Genomic DNA, 22,658 nt, shown 5'->3' on the forward strand with positions numbered 1-22,658 from the left:
CATTTATGAATTTATCATGTGGTTCCATTTAATTAATTAATCGATTTTCTTTTTTTCCCTTTATTTTACATGCCAAACATGGTACTCCCTCCCACCTCTCTTCTTGCCCCTTCTTCTAATGAGTCCTGGTTTTCAGCTGCTTTTCTCTCCTAGAACCTTCTAATTGAAGTTACTAGAAGCTGTACCTAGTTTAGAGGATCAGGGGATGGGATTTTCATCTGTTGGCCATTGACTGAAGTGTATTTAAGCCTACATGGTGTTACTATAGAGGGGCTTTTGGTATCAGTGTTTAAAGGTCTGCGTGTTGGTCTGTATCTGCCTGTGTATTCTCAACCTCCAGCCCCTTGCCCAAAGCTCTCAAATTTTGTTCTAGCACACAGAGCACATACACGGGGGCGCACTGTGCGGCACCCTCTATCCTCCCCTTCCCTCATCCATTCCTCCCAATGGGTAAGAGCTCTTGTGGGGAGTCAACAAAGTCTGTCACATTAAGTTGGGGCAGGACCAAGCCCCTCCCCTTCTGCATTAAGGCTGAGCATGGGCTCCAACAAGCTGGCTCATGAAGAAGGATGCTTAAAAGAAATCCCACACTAGTTCAGAATTGAGTATAAAAAGAAGGTTATTTATTTAGGGGTAGACTCACAGATCACAATTCTCTGCTGAAACAGGGAAAAGCAACCAAATCCCGCAGCTGCAAAAGAGACCAGATGCGCACTTTACATCGGCATAAATAGTATAAGAGGCCACACCAAAGTGGGCGGGTAACTTAAAGGCTACTGGCGGTAGGAATTTCTAAAGCAAGCTCATACATCAGGGTTACAGCTTGGTCGTACTGATCCATTATTTAACACATGTCAACTTGGGAAGATCCTTTTTCATTATTAGTAGCAACACTGATAATAGTACCAATAATAATATTATGGTTTTGCATCATTTCATCTGTTGGGCACTTAATTATATGCTGGTCATATATATTTGATCCTTTAAAACATTTGAAACATTATGTGACTTATAAGAGCTGTAATCTAGCAGAGAATAATTGCTTGTTTCATTCATGGCTGTGAAGAAATGCTAAGCTCTCTCAGAACTGTGTCATGGTTGTGTACTGAGTAGTTTTGTTACTTCATCAAATCTCACCATATTTATAAAACAGTGGATGACATTATGGACTTCAGATACACTGTTCGAACAATCTGAAAGCAATAATACGTTATCCATAACTATAACCCAGCACTCTATGCAACACGTAGCTGAGATATTTGTATGATTATTTTTCAAGTATGTTTGTCTGCCCTGCTAAGTCTGACCCATACTATCTGGTTCTGGTCTCCAAGGACTGGCAACAACTTTATGATCTAGAGCAAGTGAGGGTTGGATAATGGGTAAAAAAAATTTGATTGAGTGAAGTTCTGTAACAGCTATGGCTATCTACCAGAGAAGCCTAGCAATGCATTAGTATCTTGATGGCATTTATCAACCTATTCATTAAAGAGTGTTATGAAATTGATACTGTAAGTTGGTTTCTGTATTGTTTCTGTTCTCTGTTTTGTTGCCTTATCAGACAGGACATTCATTTCATGATTACTTTGTTGGTATTTGTTGATGACAAATAGAACAGCCTCTAGATCCATGGATTTCAACCTTCCTAATGCAAAGACCATTTAATACAGTTAGTGGTGACTGCTAAACCATAAAATTATTATCACTGCTACCAAATAATTGTAATTTTCTGCTGTTATGGATTGTAATGTAAATATCTGTGTTTTTTCCCAGTGGTCTTAGGGAACCCCAAAGGGGTTGTGACCTACTGGTTGCAAACTCCTGCTTTAGATGCTGGTCCATGAGACTGCAGTTCCCTATGTGCAGTTCATATATTCAGTTTGTGAGAATGGAAGCAAATTGTGTCTCCTTGTGTGGGGGAATGCTAACCATAAGCAGCCTCTATTCTATCCCCTGACATCTTTGCAGTCATAAAACTTTTCTTTTCTCTGAGAGTGTAATTTCAACATTTCTCCCTTTCTGAAAGCATGTTACATGTCTCCTCCCCCTTTGCTTCAAATTCATGGCCTCTTGACTTACTAACTGTTATAAATTCATATATGTATATACATATATATATTTCTAAATATAGCCTGTTTGGTCAGGATAATGTAACTTTGTATGCAAATATGAAACTATAGGTGAATGAGTGATTTGTATGTCTGAAAGGATATGTTGCACCTAATAAGTATATTGCCATTTCTCCACTTCCCAAAACTCAGGCTATCCTCTTTAGAAATAACAGAGGTAACGTAGATGGGTGACTTACCATCCAACTACTTATTACATTGCTATCATTTTTCTACTTACCATGTATTTCCAAGAGAACCATTGTCTTATATCAAGGATACCAACTAGCAAAAAAAGATAAAATTAATTTCTCTGATTAAATTTTAGAAAGGATGTATGTCTCCCTCATCTGCTTATAAGCCTCATTTTCTTTTATAATTATTATCTTAATTTTTTGTGATGTCTAGGAAAAGCAAAGCAGATGAAACCTGATTAAGGGTTGGCCTTTAAAAATGCCCTCAGTGCCCTGCTTCCTCCAGCTGTGTCTCATCCCCCACAGTTCCAGCTCCTAGAAAGAATCTACCAGAATTCTGAACCCATCCATTGATTAAACTGTTCCTAAGGTCTGGGACCTCTTGACCTAATGATATCTGGAAAGGACTTGGAGAGTCTCCCACAGGTGTTATTACTGGTCTCATGGATATTTCTCAAGCAAATGAAATGTTAAAACAAAGGATCATCCAGTACATGTAAATAATAGCTCTAGGTAGATGGTTTATTGGATATGTGCTTTACCACTTTTTGCCTGAATCAATGAAGTATGGCTTTCTTTTTCTTATTGAGAGCTTCTGATAAAAACAAAATTTAATAAGTCCAAATTAGTACTCGTTTTCTTCTGTGGACAGTATTGTTTAATCTAAGAAATATAGCCTGTCTCCAGATGAGAATGCTTTCCACCTTTGGTTCCCTGCATCACTTTTAAATCTTATCTTCTGTATGTACATAAAATTTGAAACAACTCAAATTAGGTCTGTGTGGCAATGTGATGCTCGTTACAGGAAGAAGAGTAAAGCACGAGCCGCTGTGTTCCAAGTCTTTGTTTGCAGTAGAGTTTGGGGGCCACACTATCAGTTGCCAGGTTTTATTAACCCTCTTCTCGAAGCTTCCAAACTCCTTTCTCTTATCATCCTCTGTCTACACACTGTATAATGATGTTGATAGTTTATTTGCAAATAAGTTGGTAATATTGTTTCCGTCCGATTCAACACAGACTATCTTGTCTAGTCTAAGAAACCCGAAATTCTTTAAATTCTCATTTTGTGATGTTTTCTCAAGAATTTAACTTTAACATTTCTTTTTATAATGAATAATTTATGTGTAAAGGTGCTTAGTCTGCAGTTCTGTCTTTGTACCAGATGTATGCCTGGTGCTCTTAGAGGCCCGAAGGGTTTTAGATCCCTTGTAACTGTAGTTACAGGCAGTTGGGAGCTGCTCTCTTGTGGAACTGAACTTGGCTCCTCTGGAAGAGCAACCAGTGCTCTTAACTATTGAGCCATTTCTCCATTCTCTGATTTCTTTTATATCTTTAGCTGGTATGTCTAACCACATTCACATAGCATAGACTTCTTACTTCAAGACTGTCAGAAGATATTCATATTGTTTTATATCTGAGTACTTGATTTTCTCAATACATTTTAATTCTCAGGGCGTAGACACAGTGGCCCATTACTGCCTGTGGCTATGGGGTTAAATATGAAAGCGAAACTGATTTGACTGGGGAGGGGGGAGAGAGTTAGTTACTTTTCCCTTGATGTGACCAAACATCCCCAAAGAAGTAAATTAAGGAGAAAGGGTTTTTTTTTTTTTTTTTTTTTTTTTTTTTTTTTTTTTTTTTTTTTTTTTTTTTTTTTTTTTGGTTTTTTGAGACAGGGTTTCTCTGTGGCTTTGGAGCCTGTCCTGGAACTAGCTCTTGTAGACCAGGCTGGTTTCGAACTCACAGAGATCCATCTGCCTCTGCCTCCCGAGTGCTGGGATTAAAGGCGTGCGCCACCACCGCCCGGCGAAAGGGTTGATTTTTGCTTTTAATTTGAGGGGACAGCATTCTTTCTGGCAGAGACGGGGTGACATCAAAAGAATGAGGAGATATGAACAGCCACATTGTGGCTGCAGTCAGGAAACAGAGAGGACTGATGTCACTGGGGTCACAAATTCATTTCCTTTTATTTGGTCTCGGGATCTCAACTCATGGAATAGTATGATCCACGTTCAGTACCGTTTTTCTCTTTTCAATGAAGCATTTCGGGAAATATTCCCGTTTTCATGCCTACAGGTATCTTTCCACAATGATCCTAATTCCATTAAAGTCAGAAATAAAGATTAGCCTTTATTTTTTTGTCCTCTTTATTTATTTTTTTTTTATTTAAAAAATTTCTGCCTCCTCCCCGCCTCCCATTTATCCCCCTCCCTTTTCCACTCCCCCTTCCTCTCCTGTCCAGAGAGCAGTAAGGGTTCCCTGCCCTATGGGAAGTCTAAGTTCCTCCCCCCTCGATCCAGGTCTAGGAAGGTGAGCATCCAAACAGGCCAGGACCCCCAAAGCCAGTATGTGTAGCATGGTCCAAATCCCGTGTCATTGTCCTTGGCTTCTCAGCTCCCTCATTGTCCGCCATGTTCAGGGAGACTGGTTTTATCTCATGCTTTTTCAGTCCCAGTCCAGCTGGGCTTGGTAAGCTCCGAATAGATCAGCCCCACCTGATTGTGAGAGTGGATCCAGACGCAGGGATTCTATTTGGTGAAAACTATGAAAATATGGAGATTCTAATTTAGTGGCAATGATATAGGTGTGGACCAGCTCATCACTAGATCATGATTAGATAGAGGTGAAACCAATGCAGGGTTATAGGCATTGATAGTTGGAATGATAAACAGTGTATGAAAGGGAGTACGTGGAGTTCAGAGACTTCACAGACCTTAATTTTATTCTATATAGCATTGAATGTATACTGGCAGAACTATGGAAGTTTAAAATTCACACACACACACACACACACACACACACACACACACCACATTACAGACACTCACTTTACTTCCAAGATGAATAGATTCAAGAATAAAACTTTTTATTGTATCTGGTCCTAGCTGATGGAGGAAAAGACTAACAGACTTTGAGGATAAACAAACATTACCTCTTATCTTACAAATGACCTTCTCTTGCAGAGCTTAAGTAGTGTGGTTATTTTTTTCATTTTCTATTGTTGAGTGATAAGATGATACCAAAGGCAAAACATGAAATGGATCCAATCATCTGGTATGTGATGTTAATATTGGCCTCGGGACAGGAGATATATATGGGAATCAATGGCTTCGTCCAACTTACGTGGAAATTGAATTGGTGTTTGAAGTCCCAGCTCTAGCAAGATATGAAAGAGCATGAAATGAAAAACCATCCATCTATACAGGAGTGTTTGCCTCTGATAACTTACACAGAAACTATCCAAGGGCTCAGAAGAATAGATTGTTAACACCTGGTGACCTGGTCTCTCTGTCTCTGTCTCTCTCCTCTCATTCTATTTCTCACTCCTCTCTCTTCCTCTCTCTTTCTCTCTCTCCCCCTCCATTCTCTGTCCTCCTCCTCTCTCATTTTCTAGCAGTAGTAAATTAAATCTACAACATTTATTTGATTTTTTAAAATATATATTTTTCTATATGTATCTGCCTTCTGCTGTTACTCGATTTGTGGGGTCTTACACAATCCAGCCCATCTAAGTTTGGCAAATTGATTCTAGAACTTGAGTCTAAAGGCTGTATTGTTAAAATTGTTAAAAAATATGTAGTTGAAGTTATGTCCCAAAGCTTCTTAAGCACTAATAGTTTATTTAGAATAATAAAGAAGAGTTAAAAGTAAAACACATGTTCTTGCAATATTCAGTGTGGTCTTGGTTTCAAGTGTGGTGCTCACTGCTTTACCACTGATGAGCGAGATTATGCTTGGTCAGGAAGTCACAACTCTTGTAAAACTTTATTAGTGTTCAAGATCATTAACAGGAAGCAGAGGTGAAAAAGAATAAATATTACGTGTCAGTTTCAGACAGTCAGAGACAAGTTCATTGAGCTGTAAATTAAGTCAAATGTCAGAAAATGCACAGGTGGTTAACGTGTCCATTCCCTGCAAAACTGTTAAACTTTAAAAGTCTTTTCCACTAAAGTGAGTTAGATGAGCGCTATGTCATGTTGTCACAGACGGTGTCTGCAATAGTTGAGAGTGCTGGACTTAGGGAAGTGATGGAATATTCTCGCAAACACAAAAAGATCAAGAGTTAAGAACTGCTTTTCCTACCTCCTACTTACTATCTTATTAAATATTTTGTACATTCTATTAAAATTTGCAGAATTTTTGTCAAGCTTGTTTTTATGTGTATTCTAATTTTTCTATCTCCTTTCCATTATTTTTGCCTTTTAATCCAGCCTGACTTTTTTGTGTCATTGCTGAATTCAAGGACTTAGCAGAATACATCTTGATTACAAGTGGATCAAGGGTCTATATATATAGACAACTAACGAGGCAACACATTGCCTTGTACGACTCTAAAAGGGACATGTCTAAATTCAAAAAACAAACAAACAAACCTAAACCTACAAAGTTCTGGGCAATAAAATTTCATCACGGTTTGAGGAAGGACTCTCAAAGCCCACATCCCAAGCAGAGGTACTATAGAGAGTTGATAGCTAGAATACTATCTATCTGTCTTTCTGTGTATATGTCTATCTGCTGTCTGTCTATGTGTGTGTCTATCTATCCATCCAAGTCAATATATTGGAACCTTTGCAGCTATTCAGTAAAGCAGTTATATTTTATAGCTCCATATAGACATCCCTCAATGGTGGAAGCCCCATGACAGGACATAATACTTCTTAAAAAACCTTCTTGATGATCTCCCAACAGCTATTAACTTTTGTGGTGAATTTTGAGGGGACAAATGCCTCAAACACAGAAGGAATGAATGCACATATTAAGTCTGACACGTTAGTGGAAATGACAGACTGATGTGGTCCTTGTCTTCTTGTGTCTAGGTGTGAGCCTATTGCAATTTTTTAAAGCTAAATCCTTGCTAGGAGGAAAACTTTTTCTTCTTTACTTACCAATTTTTCACTCCATGTAGTTATTTTAGGAATCAAGATCAATAGAAAAATAAGGGAATTAAAGGTAACTTTGTAGAGGGTAGAGATGGAGTAGGTTTGGTTCCTGTTTTAACTGCAGAGTGACTTCATTAGCATTGGATTGCCTACTAATTTCTTGTTTCATAATACAATGACTTTTCTCTTAAGCTGTGATTTGCCTTTTATTTTTAACCGTTCAAATTCATTATTTCTTATATACATAGTGTGCCAAGTAAAACAAATTTAACGTGTTGAAAAACCTAGGTGCCAGAAGCCCTAAACATAGAAACAGACTAAGTGACATGCTAGTTAGTTCAGGGTCTCTTTCTGTGGAAATAAGGATTAGATATAATCTAGCTGACTGCATTTTGATGGCATTTTGTATCACATTTTAATACCTGTAAATGAGATAATTGCTAGAAATCATTATTCATTCCCTTCTAGTAATATATTTCTATATCCTTGCCAAAGTCCTTGGCAGGGAAAACTGTGCTTCTTCATCTCTTGAGTTTGCTTTTTGTCATGCTACACTTGAGAAACAGTCATGATGGGAACATGCAATAAAACATGGTAGCAAAGGTCTGCTTGGCCTTCTTGTGTCTTTAATTTTCTCAGGAGAAAGCTGTACCTTGGTTACCTGTGAGTCCTAGAAAGATAAGAGAAAAAGAATAGTTGGGGAGTCTAATATAATCTTTGAGGAAAGAAGAGCCTAAACAAATAAAGAAATAAAAAAGAACAGCCTAAACAGCGAAAACTCAGCCAGTCTGCGAGTGATTGGGTAAAACCATAAGTGCTATCCCAATAGGCCACAGAGATTTTGGGTTAATTGTTGCATAGCAAAGGTTGGGTGAATGCAGAGGAATTCTTACTAGAATTCTAGAAAAGTAAATATTCATTAGTGAGATGGCGGGTCAAAATTATGTTCTATATCATATCTTATTGATTTAAAATTCAATCTACTTCATTTAATCATAACTCTTTGTTTACTGTGCTCAATCCCTGGAATACTGGAGGAGAGGGGCTACTGTTATTTGTCAAATAGAATATCTTGTCTACCTTCCTTCTTTTGAAAATAGAGTCTTCTCTTATATAATGCATCCCAACCAGAGTTTCCCTTTTTCCTTCCAGCTTTCCCTAACCTCTCTTTTGTCCTGATCCACTCCCCCTCCATTTCCCATCAGAAAAGAGCAGGTTTCCAAGAAACAACAACCAAACGTGACAAATCAAGATATCCTACCTTCTTAATAAAGATTGCCAAAAACATTTAAGGTGCTCTGTCTTTGAAAACCACCCATATGTAACTCAAAATAATCACAGCTGAGTTTGTTCTGAGAGGTTTTCTATTGGGGTCTGAACATGAAATTTCCCCCACAAACTCATATGTAGAACATTTGGTCCCAGTTGATAGTTCCATTTTGCGAAATTCTAGAAAAATACTTGGCAGCCCTTCTTGGAAGAGATTGTTCACTCAATGTGAATCTTAAAGGTTGTATCTTGACCTTAGTCCCCATATCATATTTTGCTATTTGTATGTAAGAAGGTGAATAGCATGCCCCTATACTTTCTTCTCATGTAATTAATGACCTGTCTCAGCATGGACTGATCCCAGAATCAACGGAGCCAAGGGTTGTGCACTGACATCTTTGAAACCGTGAGCCTAAATGAAATTTCCTCACTCAGGTGATTTCTAACACATGGTTTGTCACAGTGGTGACATTTATCATCCTAACAATGCCTCGTGATATAGAAAAGCAAAGCAGCACTGAAGAAAATATTATACAAACCTTATTGCTACTTTACTTTGCCTTCTTGAGGATAGCTTTACAAATAGGAAAAATATGAATAGATATTTCACATCTTAACTAATGGTATTTTATGACATTTTGATCCTGCATTCCTCAAAATCCCTGACTGTATTGTTGTATTAAGAGATCTAGAAACAGTGAAGATAATTGACAATTCATTGAATCAATGGAAGAAGATTTAAAACATTTGAGACTGCTTGACAGGAAGACATTGATTTTCAGTAATAGGCTCTAAAACTTTTGTTGCTCTTGTTTTGCACTATTTTAAACTCAGGAAACATTTATTGACCATTTAATATTGAACCACTATAGGGTTGCTACCCCTTGTGGCTGCAATATACAAAATCAATGTCATTATTGGATACTATTTTAGTAATGGAATTTTAAGAATTTTTCATTCAGAATGACTTACCAGAGACAGTAAGAATGCTTTAGGATGTGTTTAGCTCTTCACCAGTTCTTACTTGAGAGTTTCATTGGGTCTGGACTCCTCTAAGAAGTACGACAGACACAATCCTATACTTAAAATGATACACTTGCGTTTTGAAGGACTTTGGAAAAGGAAAAGAAAGAAGACTTGTAGAGAAGTATTTCTGTAAATGCAGAACGTCCTTGACGTGTCCATTTCAAGCATTTTTTGCTATTTATTGACTATATTGTCGATTATCTGAAATTAGTAAAGCATGGTTTCTAAATATAGAGTAAGTATGGATGCAGAAAAAGTTCTTACCTCTGCTTTTGTTTGAATACTCATAATCTCATGAGATGATTGAAAATTTAACTTTCCCCTTTATAAATGAAGGTGGACACCTGTTGCAGGGAGGACCTGCTTGTTCGTCTCTGCCACCCAGCTAGCTTAGCCCCAAATAACCACACAGAAACTGTATTAATTAAATCACTGCTTGGCCCATTAGCTCTAGTTTCTTATTGGATAATTCTTACAACTTAATTTAACCCATTTCTATTAATCTGTGTATTGCCACGTGGCAGTGGCTTACTGGGTAAAATTCCAAATGTCTGTCTCCAGCGGATCCATGGCATCTCTTTGCCTCTGCTTTCTTCCTCCCAGAATTCAGTTCTGTCTTCTCCGCCTACCTAAGTTCTGCCCTATCAGACCAACGCAGTTTCTTTATTAATTAACCAATACAAACAACAACATACAGAGGGGACTCCCACATTAGGCACCTTTGTAAGGAAGAATACATCTATTAGCCAGTCAGAATGTAGGCTTCTCACTATATATCTTTTCCCTTGATAGATACTCAGCTTTAACCTGATGGTGGAGATCTTTTGACCTAGAGGATTTTGATTAACCTGTCCAGTAATTGTGATTGCTAAACACTGCCCTGCTCTACCACCCTAAGCTGCATATCTGTCATTTCAGTAACATTTTCAATATTACATACAAAGGCGTGGAAGCACTCTTGCCCCTACGAAAAGAGCACACAAGAGCACAGCAGTGTACTGGTGGCCTTCAGGGGAAAACCATTACGTGACATTAAGGAGTGGCCCAGTCATTCATCCATGGAGGAGAAACTGTTCCAAGCATATTTAGCCTCAGAAATGTCTCCTCAGCCCATCTTCTTGGTCAACAACTAAATTGTATTTTTGCCATTTGACCCAAGCCTCCCTGTTTTCTGTTACTTTCTCACCTAAGCTGCAAATTGTCTGTAGCCTGATTTTAAATCTCCAAATCAAATCTTCAGTTTATCGCTAGTTCAGGAGATTAAAAAGTGTGCCTCCGGGCAGCAGTTAATAAGTAATTGTTTATTTAGCCATCATGTCAAGAGCGAAGTTCACAATCAATTCTCTGGAGGTCGAGTTTAGAATTCACTTAAATACTGCTTGCCCTTTCCCCGGTGAACGGCTGCTCAGTTGTTTCCTGAGTTTGATTAAGGTTGCAGTAATAATCGTCTTCTACTTCTAATTAAGTTGAACTACACTTAAGAGTGTATCTTAGGAAGTTCTATCCTGTTTTTCTTTTGCTAGCTAGAGAATTGCTAACACTTTTGGCACATCTTATTTGTGAATTATTTTAAATAAGTTTGATGAATTATAGTGACAATTTCTTTTATCATCATTATTGTTAAGATGTTATTATAATCTTAATATGAATAATGAAAAGAATATTTTACAGACATTTTGAAAAAAATCACATATCCACACAGATAAATGTTAGATAAATGATAACGCACAGGACTTTGCAACCATGAATCTCTTGTTCTCCATTAATGTTCTTGAGAGCATAAAGCTAGTGATATTTATGCACATTGGTAAATACTTTGTATATATTCTTTCTTAAATTCAATGTAACATGCAATTATTTTAGTATGAATTCATAACATATATTTATTTAATTCAGCTTAACAATCAGTAACATTTCTGAGGAGTCAGTACTGGTATAGAAATGGAAGATTTCTATTTCTATATAATAGATAACTCATCATTTCTCTTATCCTTGAGAACATGATTTAGTTACAGAAGGGAGTATAAAAATAGAGAAACAAACCTTAATAAAAATAGCATTTGATTTCTCTGTGACTCAGTTACGTGGTCTTATTTTTCTAGTTAATCTTTTTATTATTTATTTTTAAAAGTTTTTTATTGTATATACCAGCCCAAGTTCTCCTTCCCTCCCTTTCTCCTGCTCCCAATTCCACTTTACCCACTCTCCATCCACTCTTCAGAGGGTGTAAGATCTCCCTTTGGGAGTCAACAAAGTCTGGCACACCAAGCTGAGGCAGGATAAAGTACAATTAAGTAAGATGTAATATTTAGGGGAAATTGAATAAAGGATGGATACTATCTATTTATAATACTTTTAAAAATGCCTATTTGTATGTAATTATTCAAAATGAAAATATAGAATGGAAAATAATTTAAAATTTTGCCCTATTAAGGAAATTAGAATAGGGGAGAAAATTTGAATACTATAGAGAGAAAAATATCACCTAGCTAGAACAACCTTCTTAACAGGTATTGAGAATATCAAAAAGAAACAATGGTGAAACAAAACAATGAGAATGCAGATTTTCAATCAAGTATATTTGTTGCTTTTTAGTCTGTAGAACGTCTCCTAAGTTAAGTTTACCTACCAATAAAAGCAGAATAATATTTACTTCCCTGTGAGTATGGAAAAAGATGTATGGGTTTCTGGAGGCCTTATTGTTACTTGTGAATATAACCTGAGGTTTAAGGTTTTAGTATCTTTAGAGCCTGTGGAATGACACCTCATCATCCTGAACTGTATCCTGTTTGATTACTTATTAAATTGTGTACTTTCTTGATGCCATGGTAACTGTCCCCGTAAATCTTTTGAAATTGGATCAGATCCTTTCTTTTAAATACAACATCATTATTAGCTTATTTCTGATGGGTAGCATTAATCTGAGTTGCAAAGGTCTAGCCAGGCCATTAACTCCTGTCTCACCTTGAGTATTTTCAGATCATGTATTTTAATCCAGCCAGTCTGGCCCATTGGTGACGTTTGTGTGAAGTTCATTGACACTGATGGGGATAGTGAAATCCACGCGTATACCTAGGATCACAGCTGAAGAATACACGTGAGAGAGGCGGTCACATCTCCTCCCAGCAGAAACATAACGTTATGGTTGACTGACAATGGTAGAAACATTTTAACAACCACTTAGTTGAAGAAGAATTACATGAAATAGATGGGACATCATATTTTCAACACAAAGTCAAAGGATTGATTGCTTTAGAAGATGAACCAGAGTTTCTAATATTTCTCCCTGTGTAACAGGGATAAAAAATAACTGAAGTGCCTTGCCAATTGAATGCTCAGAGGATTTTTTTTTTTACTTTTAAGTACAAAAGAAGGAAAAAAATACATTTCTTTAGTATTGTGATGGGTGTTCACTATTTTCAATTTTAATTCCCCTTTTCAAAAACATATATAATAAGGCTTTACATTATAAAAATGATACTTAGTTTTATCATTAAATACAACAGAACAAGTAGAAAAACCTATGCTATGATGAAATAAAATAGTCTTCATTCTCTTGCTGTAATTGTAGGACTCACAACGGCTACCTTCTATACAGAATGTGCAAAAAGTTTTATAAAATGAATGAGTGAGTGATCAGATTTTAAGCAAAGTGCCTAGTCTAGGGGAATCTCAAGCAGTTAGTGAAATGGCTATGCTAATCATGATATTAAATACGAATATGATAATGTTGAGCAAAGAAATCAGAATGTAAAACAGTGAGCGCACAAATTGTTCTTAAACTTCAGCATCCATCCTATTACCTAGAGGGCTTGTTAGCGCACAAATTGCTGAATCTCAACACTGCTTTCTGCTTCAGTAGCTCTGCCAGGACTTCCAATAATTTGCATTTCTATCAAGTTCTCAAGGTCCCACGCTGCTGACCTTAAGACCACATTTGTGAATTGGGTGCCTATAGGGTGTTTGCAAGTACGGGGGAAGAAGAAAATAAAATTATGCTTGGACAAATAGTCAAATGGTGATTAACTTTAGCAAATGGGATCATGACTTAATTTTATCTTTTCGTTTCAACTACTATTTACTTTTAAAAGCATGATTTTTGCTCAAAAAAAAAAATGGAAAGTAGGAATGTTTAGGGAGCTTGCTGAAGATTTTGGGAAGGAGGGATTAAACCCGTACCATGGGGTTCTTAGAACACCCGCAGAGATCTAAAACAGGAAAAAAAAAATACATTGTCTTTCCTTTTTGACAGGCCTTCTGCCAGGCCATGGAAAGACAGGGTAGCTGAATTTTGAAATACATGTGCTAGGTGCTGCAAGCTTGACACGTTTTACTTAAGACTCACAACAACTAAATACACGAGAAATGGTAAGAAAACAAATAAAAGCAAAATACAGCACATATACCATAAAAGGAGATATCAATTATTGTGGCGCTAAGGTGACGAAACAGGTTGAGGAGCCCACATAGGTGACTATGTGTGCTCATTTCACTGCATAAGGCTCCCCGATGGGTGCTGCACTTGACACCTAAAGCCATTGTCTTCTAGAAACATTTTCACTCTTTCACAGGAGATCCCACAGATTTGATGATGAAAATTTCCCCAAGAGCAGGGCTCAGTGTGCTGGACGCTCAGCGTGCACTGGGCTGGCAATGCAGAGGAACTTCAGATTTCCCACACTAACCTTGAGTCATGTTAACACAGTTGCTTGCTTATTTTCCAATTATGTATCTGAGCCTTTCTTTTGCTCTCCCTTCTGGGATGTAGATAATTCTGGACCATGTCAAAGGGCTTCTTTGAGGTCTACTCCCAGAGCGTTGACCATGGAGAAGCAGTAGAAGAAGGCTAAGTAAGCATGGTCCGTATTCTTCAAACTTTTCCCTGTTAGGCCATGTCAACACATTTAGCCACCACAGCCTTTACCGGCCAGAATTCTCACTTTGGGATGATCTACAGGTGCTGCACCTGCTTTCTTTTTTTGCCCATCTGGTGTAGAGCTGTTCGTTGCTCTCCTTCCTCTGTTCCTGGTGTTATAGTATGTCCTCTGCATTCACTTTTGGTTTTCATTAGTTGCACCCATACCTGTGCCCCCAGTTCCACCAGTAAGTTCTCCTCCTCTCCTTCTGGGATCTTTGCCAGTATACTTGCAATTCATTTCAACTTCTGTGTCTAGGGAAATATTTTCTGCTCTCAGAACACAAGAAACAAAAGCTTCCTAGCATGCACTGTAAGATTATGGGCTATCAGACAAACCATATTTAGTGAGATAGTCATACTTAAAATTTCTTTACCACGTGACACAGGGAAAGTTACTTGAGATGCAAATTTCTTTCAAAATTTGGTCTTATCATTTTTCATTTATTTAGTTTTTATGAGTTTTAAGTAAAATATTTCAAGCATGTATCACATAACATGTATATTTCAAAGCTCTACTTCCCCATCTCTCCTTATGTATGATGATAAAACAGAGCATGATGATAAAGAAAACAGCAGACTTATTCTCTCATAGATACCTGTGGCTGTTCCAGTGTGTTTCATGGTGCATCCATCTCCTTTGATAGAGACATATCCATCAAAGAAGAGCCCTATAAACAAGCACACTGAATTGCTAGCTTCTCTACAGATATGTATCTTCTATTGAGAAAGCCAAAGATGTTCTTGTCAACTATAGTATGTTGAGTTTCATAAGAAGACTCACAGTAGCTAATAGCCAAAATGGTTTTTATGTAAAGATACAGTTTCACAATATCTGGTAAGATTTGAGATCATAGCTTTGTGTAAGACAGATTATTAGATAATTTATATGAGCATTTAATCTTTCTTAGGTCTTAAAATAAGTCTGTAAATATTATGGTAATTTAATTTTCTTGCTACTTAGGATGACACTTAGGATGAAACTTTAGGTAAATTGACACATAAATATTAATGTTAAAACACAGGTCTCTTCTATGTCAAAGTATGATCTCAATATGCCAGTATAGTATTTTTCTGTTTGTGTGTTTAGAAAAACAGTATAGTTCTGGAATAAGTATGTTTTGTGGTTCCGTTGAATGAATTGGGCATCTCAGGATCCATGATGTACTATAGCTTTAAATAAAAGATATGTGGGCATAACTCTATACTTCATGGAAACTGTGTGATGATAAAGGAAAAACATGCATGACTGCCTCATACTTTCTTCAACTATTAGACAACATTATTCTTAGTACCTGCCTCTTAGAATACCTCACAGTAGCGATGCCAATAAATTTCCATTTCTTACATGTCAATAGTCAGTTTTCTAAGTAGGTCACACCTTTTCTTCTTTTCTGTGCTGTTCTTTGTTCAAATATCCACTAACTCCTGACAAGATGATTTTTGTAAACCTAAGTAGCATTATATCAATTTAAACCCCTAATAGAGTCACTTGGCAAGGAGAAAGAGCAAACTCAAACACAAAAGGTCAGTTGCTCCCTTCCTGGAGCATCAACGACTTGTTAATACGAACCAGCAGTGGTCCAGCTGCCTCTGCAAAACACTACGACTTTTCACTGTGCGGTTCGAATTCTCCTCAAAGACATGGCTGAATAACCATTAAGAAATGCAGTTCCTACCCCCACCAGCTGAGATCTTGAGTCAGCCCCCTAGACTTCAGTGGGTGCCACGTATTTGAAATTCTACCTTAGTGAACACTATAAATGCAGAGGAGAACCTCCTTTCAACGTCAAGTTATAGACACAATAGGATATTTTGAGGCTAACTTGTATGCAGTTTTCAGATGTAGCTGTCAAGGACATGGGTGCATGAGAAATAAACCGATAGTCCAACTACAATGAAAACAGAAACTCTTTTCTCTATCTATAGTTTCATACTAAAAAATATTTGTTTGGAAATACTCCTGAAATGGTTTTCACATGAGACTGAACAGATGTTGACTGGGATCTGAGAGGGAAGGCTTGATGTTCAAGCAATCTCTAGGCAATCACCTTAGGGAGATGGTCACTTCTGGTGGCTACTTACAAAAGGAAAGGGATCTGAGCCTTTTTAGTATATACAGTTGTGACAGCTAAAATTCTCATTTTGATCCTACCAATTTATAATGATACCTGATGTGGTAGATAGCCTTTTCAGTTCTGATATCCTTCCAAACTGGAAGCTAGAAGGAGGAGAAATTAACACTTAACCTACTCCTACTATCTACATATGGCACCAAACATTATATTCATTTTCTTATTACTCTCATCAGTCACAGAGCTACATATGCAGACATGCTCTTACCGCAGATAAGTAAACTGAGAATGAACTAGTGCATATCCATATTGGAAATAATAAAACAGGTTCTGAGGTCTGTTCTTAAAAGTATAGGTTTGGCCCTTTATCTACCGTGGTGAAGAACACCCCAATAGACAAATGTTTTTGTGGTTGCATTTATAATCAGCTGCATTTCACACACATTAATTTATAGAAATGTCTAAATATTCATTAATGAAGATTTGTTGGTAGCACTTGTTTAGAAGATCTAAGAAGGGCAGAAACTGTGTAAATTTCATTAAGTCAGGGAAGGGTTAAGTTTACCAGTGCCCTGAAAGTGCAGATCCATTCTTTTAGTTAAAATCGTTCAGGGCGTTCTTATACATGATACCACTCACATGTTAGTGGCAAATTACTCTGAAATCAGCCCTATTATAGTCGAACTGTTTCTCCAGTTGTGATTTGATGAGAATAAGAATACAAAATTTTAATCATTGATGATGATGTAGGCAGATTACGGTATCAATTGTGGAAGATTACACCACTTGATGACACACAGGAAAAGTTTTCAAAGAATATGAGATTCTTAAAATTCAGATTTGTCCAAGAAGGTTTTCTTGCTGGGCTCTCCTCTACAGTCCCTTGTCATATATGTATATATGGGATCAAGAATAAATTTAACACAGCCTTTCTATGTCCCTACAATGTACTAGTGGTCTCTGCCAGTTTCTGAAACTGGAGGGGCAAAAACCAATAGCTCCTGAACTGGAAACAGTTGTAGTTTTGTGGGATAGAAGATATTTTAAAACTTTGGAAAGCATAACAACAGAGATACTGTTTTTATACCAGAATGCATTTTGTCTATATCTTGAGAAGTAGTCATCAAAAAACCCAGCAGAAATAACATGAACTTTCATGCTTAACATCACACCACCAGACCCACATCATATGCTAGAATTTGCTAATTACACAGTACAAACTATGCAGTTTTCTATACACAGTAGCTTCTCTTTCCTTTCTTCCTATTAGTATCTTATTTATCACCCAACCTTCAATGAGGCCGTATCTTACCCATAAAACCACACTGCTCATGTTTTTGGCTTTTTGAGTCTCAGCAATAGTATTCATTTGCTTGTCTACAGTGCAAATCTAAACTTCTGTTATAGAACCAAATTTATTAGTTAAGCTCTATCGTTCCTCTACTCAAGAATGCTAAGATCACCGGGAATAAAGTTCATGTCTGATTTCTCACTGTGTTCCAGTGTTTGGATAAGATTTTATATGGCATTTTAATGAATAATCGTAAGGGACAATACTTGGTTGACTTGCCAACTCACTTCTGTTTTGTGCTATCACTGAAAGTCCTGCCGGTATCAAACTCCTCTAATCTATACCATTCTGGTGGTGGGTTATTTTCATTATTATCCTTCTGTTTCTTTTGTCTCTGCCAAGGTAATAGTGAGCAGTTTACTAAATTTACTGGCATCTGGTCCTCCTCATTCCTCCTTATCTTATATCCTGTAAATTGAACTTACAATAATTAATTTTGTACCTTTTTTCCCCTCTTGAATTTAATGACTTTTAGTATTTTTACAAGGGGGGGGGAGGGAGAGAAAAGTCACAGCAATTGACATATGTGATTATCATGTTGTCTTAATAAAGTAAGGAAGCCTAATAAATAAGGCCATTTGAGGCCCTAATGAGGTAATTTGGGGTTTAAGACTCACATGGGAAATCAATTGACAAAGAGGAGCCAAAACAACATTTTTCTGATGAACACTTTTCTCAGAGTTAAATAACGGAAGGCAGAGGCATAAGTATGCATCTTTTGATCAATAATGTACTTTATAGGAAATCGGAGTTTAAATCTCAACTAGATATGGCTTATCCTTTGGCTCAGATGTTTTTGGGAACTTAAAAACATTATTGGTTTTAACTATTGAAAGCAGGAAAATACCATGCACTACATAGTTTATTTGGTTTATGATATATAAGGCATATGTTATAGAATCAACATTGAATGTTGATAAGTTATAAGAAATGGATTAGATTTTTAGATAAACTTAACTTATGTTCATGTCAGCAAAACTAGTATTTATGTCTTATTTGTTTTATATCTCATATTTTTATTGGTTTTTAGAAAACATAACCTAAATCACATGGACTTTGGTAACAAGAGCTAAAAGTAATATAAACAATGTTTGATAAGGTTGTGGAAGTCCTAATTAGATTGACCTGTTATTGTTCTACAAATTTTATAGTTTTATATATTTCAGGAAGTTGATTATCCATCTTGAGTTAATTTTTGTGTACAGCTTATGGTAGAATCTGCATGTAGACTTGCATGTAGAAAGCGGATTGCTTGTGTCTTATACAACTTAATTTTGTTACTCCTCTTTTTCAGTTTGAAATGGAAAATAAAGCTATTACTTCATTTGTACTTGGATGTAAAAATCAAGTTTATTGTATAATCATGGTAAAACCACTAGAGATAGTTTATCACCCAGTAAAGGAGGCATTATCAAACAGGGTTGGAAGACTAAAATAAACACATCTGGAAGGCCAAGAGAGTGGATAATAGGTTATTTTAATTTACAAAGCTGAGTTGTTGATATAATCAATGAAAGCTTAATAAGAATTGAGTAGAGAAATGAAACTCAGGAGATAGAGCCAAGGGTAAACCAAATTAAACATGTTAATATCCCCACGAGGAAGGATAATGATCGGCTTCCAACTGGGAGCATGACCTACAGTGACTTTATTAATGAAGATGCAGAGTTGGATGTTTCTCAGCTATTTGCTCTTTAAGCAAATTGCTGGTCTCTTTCTCTTCTACTAATTTTAAAGTAATACGAATCAGGTTTCCTTTCATACTTTAAATGGATGTTTTAAAGCATCAGAAAGTTGTCCTAAAATTTAGATCTTGACAAGAAACCATAGATATGAAGTAAATCCCAGACACCTTTGCTGGTGAGAAAATTTGTAAGGAGAGAATTTCTATAATTTACTTCTGTAAAACCTGTCCAGAGACTGTTTCTGCCAATAAATGGGTGAGTATTAATCTTGAGCAAAAATGTTGTTGGGTTTTTTTTTATCATAATGTATTGTGGAGGTTCCAAAAGTGAGTTTGAACCACATGGAACATTTTATTAATCCTTTAATAAGATTTTTCAAGAGATGAAACCTTTCACAATGGCATCTTAATAGAAACAGTTCCTAAAATGGACATAATTAACTTGTAACTGATCTTAGTTTTTATACTGATAGTGTTCTACCTTGTTTGGTACATTTTATTTTTTTTCCATTTTTGTAAATGTTTTCTATTCATGCTGTCATCCTTCCTCTTTACCATTTGCATCTATTTGTTTTATTTTGTGCCACACTGAGATTAATGAAGGCTGTCTATGTGACCATGAGTTTAAAACTATCTCTTGGAGCATGGTGGTAAGCCCCCAAAATAATACAAAAGTTTGTAAATGAATTTAAGCTAAAGGCATGGATGCAACATCTTGATTTCTGCAACATGTGCATTTATGTGTATACTTATTTTTGAATTATGTACTTATGTGTATTTGTGTGTGTATACCTGCTTACTTATGTGGGTATACCTGCTTACTTATATGGGTGACTACAGAAGACTGAATAGGTTGTCTGATCTTCTAGATTTGGAATTACAGTTGGTTTACAAGCCACATATGACCATAACTCACATCTCTGTACATGTGCATATGAATGCACATGAACACAAATATATATGTAAAAAGTACAAACAGTGTTTATCTGTGTACATATATTTATATGCATTAATAGTTAAAAAGTTTTAAAAGTGTTTGTTTTATTTTTTTATTTTTTTATTTTTTTTTTTGGTTTTTCGAGACAGGGTTTCCCTGTAGTTTCTAGAGCCTGTCCTGGAACTAGCTCTTGTAGACCAGGCTGGCCTCGAACTCAGAGATCCGCCTGCCTCTGCCTCCCGAGTGCTGGGATTAAAGGCGTGCGCCACCACCGCCCGGCAAGTGTTTGTTTTATTATATGTGGGTATGTGTCTGTGTGTGGTTTTATGAATGTGTGTGTGTGAATGCCATTGAAGGACACATGAGGGTATTGGATTGTCTGAAGATGGGGTGACAGGAAGTTCTGAGATGCCTGACATGGATGCTGGGTACTGAACTTGGAACAGCAAGCTCTCTTAACAGCTGAGCTGTTTCTATTATCTATATGAATATATTTATGTTATTTTTCTAACAAAGATTTATAAAATGAAGATACCTAAACAGTGAGCACTTGTTACTCAAATCACTTCCACTTAGTCTACAAGATGGCTCAGTGACGCTTACCACTAAGCCTGAACAGAGTTCAACCCTAAGAACACATATAGTTCAGGGAAAGAGCTGCCTACTGGACATTGACCTCTGACCTCCACACACACACTGTAACATACACAGCACCTCTTCCACACACAAAGAGTAAATAAACATATAAATAAAATAATTTCTAAAAAAAATACTTTCCATGACAGTTTCAACCACCACACTGTACCAGGCAAGCTCAGTAGCTATTTAAAAATATCACCAGCACCTAAAGACACATTCGGTAGCGTGGTAACTATCCAGGAAAAACACTGTATAGCTTAAGAACAAATCTTCCTCAGCTTATATTTCAATGTTTTTTCTTTAAAAGGAGTGATTTTTGTATGGGGTTTCTCCTTTACAGACGAGGATAAAAACTGAGCTAGGACCAACATATCATCACTATCTTCATGCCTGCCTTCCGCTTCTTCCTCATCCTCTGCATCCTCGACCTCATCCTCCTCTTCCTTCTTTTTTTGCTGTTTTCAGCCTTGGTCAATCCCCTTTCCACTGTATTGGGTTTTCCTTTAGCTCTGGAGGCAGCAATATCCTTTCCGTGTCTTCCCTTGAGCTCGGCAGTTTTCTTTTCACCGGGCTGCCTGTCATCTGCAGGAGTGTGGTTCCACATCGCTCCCAGTTTCTTTGCAGCATCACCAATGGATAAATAGGGATGTCCTCCTTTGGTTTCTTTGAGGCAATACATAGAACAGGAGATGAGGAAGGCTGAAGGAAGCCTCTTGAGCACATTTGGGGGTCCATGAACATGTTTTTGGTCTCCCCTCTCAGGGGATGTAGAGTTTTCACTTCTCTTCTGTAACAGCGAGAGTTGTCAACATTTTCGGTGTCTTCAAGTTTTCCCTTTTCTTCAGCAGACATGATTTCACCTACCTGAGTACTTCTAAGAAGGCCTAGGAGCTGACAGAAGCATCCTGGTGATTCTTCTTGCATTCCTCCCAGCAAGGCTACCCAAAGAAAGCACCTGAGGACAATTTGCTTCTCAGCTCCTTAGGTTCTTTCTTTGCCCGTGCTTAGTTGACTTTCCTCCACGAGGCACAGAATCTCTCGCTGCCTGTCTGGGTATTGCTTGCCCTGGCACTGTCTTTAAGCACCTCACTGTAATATAATGGCTGTGAGAGCAGGAGACAGACACAGCCTCAAATATAATAATTTTTAAACAAATTCTGATGTGAATTATGTGTATGTTCGTGTGACTGTGTGAGTTTATATGTATACATGTGCCCACCAGGGCCAGAGAGCATTGCCCTGGTACTAGAGTTACAGGTAGTTTTGCATAACTGAAATTGGTCCTGGGAACCAAACCTGGAAGAGCATTAATTAAGTGCTCTTAACCTCAAAGCAATCTCTTCATTCCATAATATTTTTTTCCAAAAACCCAGATTCTTTGTATAAAACAAATGCTTCCTAGATAAATGACTGTTTTCAGGGCAAAGGAAGAGAAAGTACTCAGTAGGCCTGGGAAATGTTCTTTCTGAGTTAAAGAAAAATGCTTAAATAAAGCATCTACAAAGAAAAAAAGCAATAGAAATTAATTAGCAGTGTGCACAGGTAGCCTACTACTTGGTAGGAAATGGAAACCATCTATT

At 37.1% G+C, this 22,658-nt stretch overlaps 1 pseudogene; it reads right to left on the reverse strand.

Moving 5' to 3' along the window:
- Positions 1–21,335: 21,335 nt before the first annotated feature.
- LOC119802520 lies at positions 21,336–21,930 on the reverse strand (annotated as a pseudogene).
- Positions 21,931–22,658: the final 728 nt, after the last annotated feature.

This window comes from Arvicola amphibius, chromosome 12, assembly GCF_903992535.2.
Source record: "Arvicola amphibius chromosome 12, mArvAmp1.2, whole genome shotgun sequence".
Lineage (NCBI taxonomy): Eukaryota > Metazoa > Chordata > Mammalia > Rodentia > Cricetidae > Arvicola > Arvicola amphibius.